The 7,713-nt window shown below is 38.8% G+C and overlaps 1 pseudogene; it reads right to left on the bottom strand.

Moving 5' to 3' along the window:
• Positions 1-953: 953 nt before the first annotated feature.
• Positions 954-7,060, bottom strand: LOC107543673 (cyclin-A1 pseudogene; annotated as a pseudogene).
• Positions 7,061-7,713: the final 653 nt, after the last annotated feature.

Raw genomic sequence — 7,713 nt, 5'->3', positions numbered from 1 at the left:
AATTAACAGCCCAGATTTTCTCAAGCATTTAAATTCAATTACAAATCTTGTTATACTGCTTACAGATCTAAGTCTTTTAATTTAAATTTAAAATAATCATTTAGACTTATTCATTGATTGATGTTCACTAGATCACATTTAATAGATTAAATTACCCTAAACAATTAACCTCAAATTTACTTAAGTTCCCTTAGGAATCATAATCTACATATACAAATTTAATATAAATCATTCTTACAAGTTCTTTAAAAGCCTCCCAGGACAGTCCTACAAACCCAACAAACAAAATCCTTCTGTTCACTTAAGCAACTCTTATGACTCTAACAGAGAAGAAACATTAATATAGTAAATCAGGACCACTTATACATATAAATACCATTGTAAACTCAATAATATTCTCTTATACCTTTCAAGTCAAAGTTACAAGTCAAATATTAATTAACCATTTCAAATTAAAATTGATTCACATTTCAGATCTCCAGTACATCAGATTCTTTTAAATATGTTAAACATCTTAAAAAGAAAACACACAGAGATTATCACTGAACTGGCAAAAGGTAATCCTAAATTTAGTACAAAGTAGTATTACTATAATTTTGATTTTAATTCTTTTTTTCTGCTTTTATAGCTGCAAAGAAGCAACTAAAGAGTCTAAGACTTAGGACCATAATTTTAATTTGTGGTCACAAAAGTCAAGGCTGGGACATAAGAGCCCTCCCACTCTTATAGTATTTTTTTTTTTTTCATAAGGCAAGTTGTTTATTATTTTTTAAATGCTTAGACTATTTTACAAGCTACTAAATCTAAGAGAACCCAAATACATTCACATTTTTAAAAATATGTCATCTCTATTGTACTAACACTAGTTGATCCAACCTGCAGAAACCTATAAAAATTAGGAGCAATTCTGTTGATCTGGAGGTTAAGCTCCGAAAGTGCTTCAATTCTGAAACTTATTTTAGAGGAAGAACTGCAGGTGGCTCCATGAGAGACACATGCATGTGCTTTGAAATCTTATACTTCTCCCTAATTGCTTGCTGAGGTCGATGGGGTATGTGAAGGCATGCTTTATGAAGCTCACTCAGGCAAGGCAGTTTCCCCTAACGAATAGCTGTAAATGCAGCAAGGGTTTCTGGCCAGAAGTGCTGTTCACAGTCTAGTTTGCCAGGCAATAAGCTGCTGCAGCTATCAACAGGAAGCTATTTCAAGAACAGGGCAGCTTCAAGTAGACTCAGTTCTGCTGCGTACGTGGCCAGGTTCGCAGTTCTGATGCACACTCCTTATCTCCTTAAGTACTGAAGGGGAAACTGGTAGCTGGCACTGTCAGATCAAAAGCTAGGACTTCCAGGAGTAGGCGTTTCATTCTTAATGGTTGTCATTTTGTATAAGTATCATCAGTTTTACAGACAAACTCATCTACCTCAGGTGGATGTATTTTTTAATATTTCGAAGCCAGAAGAATAGCTGCTGCTCCTACAAGCTGCAATTTCCCTCTCAAAACAGACATGCACCAAAGCAATCCTGTCCAGGAAGTTGCCAGCCAGGTAGAAAGTCTCAGCCTGAAGCTTATATTCTTCTCCGACCTCAACCAGCAGGTCCACCAGAATCCTTCGCATGCCCTCTGCGATGTCTGGTGGTTTCCTCATGCAGTACTCCTTGGGCGTGGACCTTATTTCCGCTTCTCTAAGGTACTGATGAATTTCTTCAGCATATTCAGCCACATTTATCATGTCTCTACCAAAATCTGATGCACCTTCAGACTGGGAATGAAGAGATGAATCTACCAGCATAGGGGAAACTGTGCTAAAATCCAGCAGGGAGTGAAGGTCTGACTTGAGTGTGCTTGTGTCTACTTCACACACGTCCTCAAATGTCATCCCATCTTTCCCAGTGCAGCTGTTTTTGTCCTTTGGCTCAGGCTCATTCATGTAGATATCAAGTCCTTACTTGGCTGCACGTGTACCCCACGGTCAGAAAGTGTTTTCCTTCCAGCGTGACGGAAGACATTTTCTGATCCAGAGAAACACCTAACTGTTGTGATCCCCTGGTCACAGGTCTTCCTGTACTGCCCATTCTCAGCACCCCTAGCACTGCTCTTTGTGGGGGATCCTGGCCAAGTTAGGCTCTGGTTGTCATCTGGCAGATTTTTTAAATATATCTTTATTGATTTCAGAGAGAGGAAGGGAGAGGGAGAGAGAGAGAGAAACATCAATGATGAGAGTCATTGATCGAGCCCGCAACCCGGGCCTGTGCCCTGACCGGGAATCGAACCCTGATCGCCTGGATCCTAGGTCGATGCTCAACCGCTGAGCCACGCCCGGCCGGGCAGGCTACTCTGTTCTTGGAGCTGCTGAGATGCCCATTCTTATAGTGTTGGGTCTCTCCCACCTGATTCAATTCTGCTAATCTCCTTACCACCCGATTGGATGCCATATTGTTTTCATACTTTTTCCTGGCTGGTCCTCATTGGCCATTCTTTCTAAAAAAATTTTATATAAGACTATATAGCATATAAGAGTTATAGTATAATATCTAATAGTTACACTGTGCCATATACACACATTGTGTGCACAAAAGTAAACTATTGTCATCTTATTTTGAGAATTCCTATGAGTAAATATATGCTAGTATTAAAAGAAAAGATTCTGCTTTAGCTCATGCTCATATTTCTTTTCTTTGTTTATTAGCAGATCTTAAGCCAAACAGGATAGCACACACACACAAAAAAACAAAAAACAAACAAACCAAAAATCCACCCAGTATTTTAAGTTTGATTGAGCAATGTTTTAGAGTGAATGAGAAAAGTTTATTAAAATGTAAAGAGGGAACTAATTGGTGTTTGTGGGGATTTCACATATAACTTTCCAAGCTTTTGAAAAAGCTGTTTTTAAAGTATAATCTTCGTGTGACCTATTACACATAGCTGATGACCAATCTCAATGATAGGAACATGTATTCAAATCAAATTTCATTTATAGCCCCCTCCTTATTTTCTTTTAAATAGCCTCAATTTATTGCATTAATGGCATTTTAAACCCAGAGATAAAGAATAGAACATGAGGGCAAGCAAAGAAGTCAAATTAACTTTAAAGTACTCTTCATATTATCCTTTAAAATCGCTACCTCTCCAAAAAAAAAAAAAAAGTCTTCAAAGTGTGACATTATTTAAAGGAAATTTTCAAGTGCAGGCATTTGCAAAGCTGGCTGAGGAAACTATAATCAATGAAGTAGCCGAAGGAAGAATGTCAGAACGAGCCTGAGGTTTCCATGTGAAGGCCTTGCTTCCTAATTGTTATTATGCTCACAAGGACACTCTGTAAAAAGAAAAATGAACGCCTTGTTCAACACCTGCTGTAAAAAGATGCTGGGACTCTGTGGCTTGCTTAAATCATTTTTTTCCTGAAACAAATTGCCGAACAAGCTCTAGGCCATTTAATTTCCAAATACCAGTAATTAAAATGAGTAACATCATCAGAATTTGGCAGGGCCACAGCTTTCTTCTCCCTTTTCACTTTCACATAAATTTCAGTGAAGGTCAGATTTGTTGAAGGGAGGAGAGGGGGCGAAACCTGCCGGCTGTGTGCTCATGGGAGATTAAAATATGACTTGTTCACAGTGTCCCTCATAGTTCAGGACTTAATGGTCCTTGACGGGGATAACCTAGAAGTTAATTTTACTGTGTCCCAAAAGCAGTCATTGTCAATGTAATCTTTCTTGTGGGCTGAAGGGTATCGTCAACAAATGATCTGACTTTCAATAGCAATTGACCAGCAATGTGTCGGACCCAAAGAATCTCGGAGGTAACATGTGACTCCTTATAGGTCTGTTTCTTACTTATAGTGGTAAAAATAGTTTTACCTTCTTTTCTTTTTTTTCTTTATCCCTTATACAGTCCATTATTACATATTTCTCCTGAAGAATTCATTCATAATCGTTCTCGCATTATTTTTTCTTTACTTAAGGTCATAGTATATCCAACTCGTAAACTGTAAAATGCTTTAAAATACAGTGTACACTTATATCAAGAAAATAAACAAACTTTAAAAATATTTGGCTAGCTCTTCATTTGGGAGAACTGGGGTGGAACAATCCAGAGAATATGTGCTTTGGTCTCAATCTTGGTTTCTCATCTTAGGCCTGTTACTTCCTGGATGGGCAAACTGGGTTGAGTAGTTTCACCTCTTGTGGTCTCAATTTCCTAATCTGTAAATCGGAAAGATTAAATCTTGCCTCAGTAAAAATTCAATGAAATGAAGCATGCAAGGCAGATTAATTTTCTGAGGAATAACCTGAGTCTAATTTCTACAAAGGACTCATTGTGGATAAACAAATATGGGTGTGTTTTTTCCAGTATACCCTCACCCTAAAGAGAGCAGTTAAGTCTGATCACCTTGAAATTTGGGTTCACCTTACTCAGATCAGAATAACAGGCATCGGTTTTCAAAAGGTTAGCCCCCTGGGTTGTTCTTCACAATGGCCCAGATAAAGAGGATGGCCGTGGGAATCTATGGAAGCTAGAGAGTAAATGCCAAGGACTTGAGAATCAGCAAGGACCTTGAGTGGCAGAGCCTGCTGTGAGGGACAGTGCAGTAGAAGGGCTGCACTCTATGACTGAAAGCTTCTAACAGTGGAAAATATGGGGATAGAGGACAAATGTCGGTCTGGAAAAACCTCTTCAAAGGCAGGAGTAGGAGCACATGGAGATTACATATTTGTATATAGCATGAAGTAAAAGTAATATACTGCAGGTAAATGAACAGCAAAACTGAGATGGTCCTGGTTCTCTCTAATTGAACCACACGATACGAAAAGAGCACAGTAGACATGGGAGAGAATTGAGTAAATAATGAGGCTGCTGTGAATGTTTTATTGCTTAGGTAGTCTCCCCAGGCCTCACTAGTCTGTAGAAATGTGATTGCCTTGACAATAGCAACATTTTCTAGCGCTGACCTATTTTTTCAGGATATTTAGAAAATCTCAAGAGAAGATGTGCTCAAGAACAAGTTAACTCCCAGGTTCTCACAAGGCCCTACCAAGGACATGCTATTCTGAGTGGGGAAGAGAGAGGAAGTCCTCCCCCTCTGTTAAGTTGCATTCTGAAGCAGGGTCCTGGTCCAATGTTACTGAGGTTTAATGAAATAGCTTTCTCATGTTTTACTTATAGTGTTCTTTCATTTTAGCACTTATGTTAGGTATCCAGGTGGCTGGAGAAACGGATTCAAGCAAAAGGCTGAATGTTTCTCTTACCTTTGAGGACGTGAGACTAGATTAAGCCTATAACAGACATTGTCAGTGTCCTGTCTGTGTCCCTGGAACTTTATTATATTGCTGTCGACTTCCAGCTACCCAAATCTATATCCCTGTGCCTAAGGATCTGCCCAAGTGTAAAGAAATGTTGAGGAATTAACACCTCATGGGAGCAGCCCTCAACCATTGATTCTCGGGATAGGCGTATAAACTTCCCAGCTCCCTTACCTCTTGAGCAACTCTGAATGTGTGTTATGCGCTGTTTCCCAGAAAAATTCAGCTTCAGGTGCCCACTGTGGTAGTTAGTTTAATGTATTGGCTATCTTTCCTGCCCTGACTCTATTTCTTTACCAATGTTACCTGTACTTCCCAATTAAACTACTTGAACTTGAATCCTTGCCTCAGGTACTGAATCTGGGAAAACACAAACTAAGGCAAGCACGTTCAAATGAGTTCTCTTCCAAGTGTTTAGCAACCCCTACAGATAGACTCTTCTTTGATCATGCCACATGCTCATCAGAAGCATTCAGATATGTCTGTGCCACAATAGTGAACAAACTGGAGTTCTTTCCCAGGTTACTTCCATGCCCTTATCTGGTAGGACAACCCCACCAGTTCACCGGTCATGATTAAATTCTTAAATTCTTTCTTGACTCAAGCTGTAACTCATCTTCCTATACCCACATTGCAGCCCAAGTTGCTTTTTTAAAAATTTCAGCTTTATTGAGGTATAATTGACAAATACCATTGTAAGGTATTTAAAGTGTACATGGTGATGATTTGATATACATATACACTGTGATAGGATTCCCTACATCTAGTTAATTAACACCTCCATCACCTCACAAATTTATCATAGTTTTTCTTTTTGGTGAGAAAATTTAAATTGTCTTCTAGAAAATTTCAGTTATACAATATAGTGTCATCAACCAAATTGTTTTAAGCAAGAAACAGCAAAGGGATTTTTGTTTTTCCAAGAATATTCAGTTATCAGAAGCTTCAGTTGTTTAAAGCCACAGAGCATTGTGAAATAAAAAATAACATACTAAACTGGCAATAGCCCTAGCCATTTGGCTCAGTGGTTACAGCATTGGTCCACGGACTGAAGGGTCACCGGTTCCATTCCCTGGTCAAGGGCACGTACCTCGGTTGCAGGCTCGATCCCCTGCCCTGGTCAGGGCGCGGGTGGGAGGCAACCAATAGATGTGTCTCTGTCACATGGATGTTTCTCTCTCTTCCTCCCTTCCTCCCCACTCCCTTCCACTCTCTCTAAAAAAATCAGTGGAAAGATATCCTCAGGTGAAGAGTTAAAAAGGAAAAGAAATAGTAGAGAAACAAAAAGAAAAAGAAAAAAAATAGTAAAATAAATAACACACTAGCAATAATAGAAATAGTATTATGCATTATCCAAGATTATTGTTTTCACTAATATTTGCTCTCTTAATTATTCTCTTAGTTATTTTGAGACCATATAAGCAAACTATTCCATTCCTTGCTTACTTAGTGGGCATGAGAAAGGGGCAGGAGTGGGAGAAGTTTGATTTTAACAGAAATATTTGAAAAATTAAATGAAAAGTATTTTGTCCTCAATAAAACTGGGAGAAAATAAAAGTATTTTACCTTTAAAATGGATTTTCAAATAAGGACATTTCATGAGTACACTACTATTTCAGTAACTTTAGCCTTGGTAATATTCATATACAGTGGCACTTCGGTTTTCGAATGTCTCCGTGGATGAGCATTTTGAATTACGAGCGCTGTAAACCCGGAAGGCAGTGCTTCGGTTTTCAAACACGCCTCGGAAGTCGAACATGCCCCGTGGCTTCGGCTGAGGGCAAGATCCTGAGGCCCAGCTGTCGGCTGTGGATCCCTCGGTTTCCGAACGTTTCAGAGTTCGAACGGTCTCCCAGAACGGATCACGTTCAGAAACTGAGGTCCCACTGTAGTATAATTCTTTGAAACATGGTCTATTTTTAAAATTTTTCATTTACCTGTTTACTCTTGACCTTTTGTTTTCTCTAACACAAAATCAGGTGAGTATAACAATTCTGATGTAAAAACTCCATGTTTTTATATTTATATTTTTTCCTCTAAATAGAAGTGAAAACCACAAATGAAATAACTAAAATGCTTCCTGAATAAATCTCTCCATAGAAAAAAATAGAGTAGAAGTTACCTTTTCAAAATGTGGTAGGCAGAATCCTAAAATGTCCCTCAATATTCCCGCCCCAAGGTGTATAGACCTATATATTCCTTGATTGTGGGTAGAATCTGTGACTCTAATGGGATATAACTCCCATGGTCAGGTCAATAATCAGTTGACTTTGGGTTAATCAAAAAAAGATTATCCTGGGTACGCCTGATCTAATCAGGTGAGTATGTAGAAGAGATCTGGCCCTCCCTAAAGTCAGAGAGATTCAAAGTGCATTTTCTTATCCTGCTTACTTCTCCTGGCCTTGAAGGAGC

The sequence above is a fragment of the Miniopterus natalensis genome, chromosome X (assembly GCF_054644295.1).
Source record: "Miniopterus natalensis isolate mMinNat1 chromosome X, mMinNat1.hap1, whole genome shotgun sequence".
Taxonomy (NCBI): domain Eukaryota; kingdom Metazoa; phylum Chordata; class Mammalia; order Chiroptera; family Miniopteridae; genus Miniopterus; species Miniopterus natalensis.
Note: the sequence above shows the minus strand (reverse complement) of the source record. Positions and strands in the feature narration are given on the sequence as shown.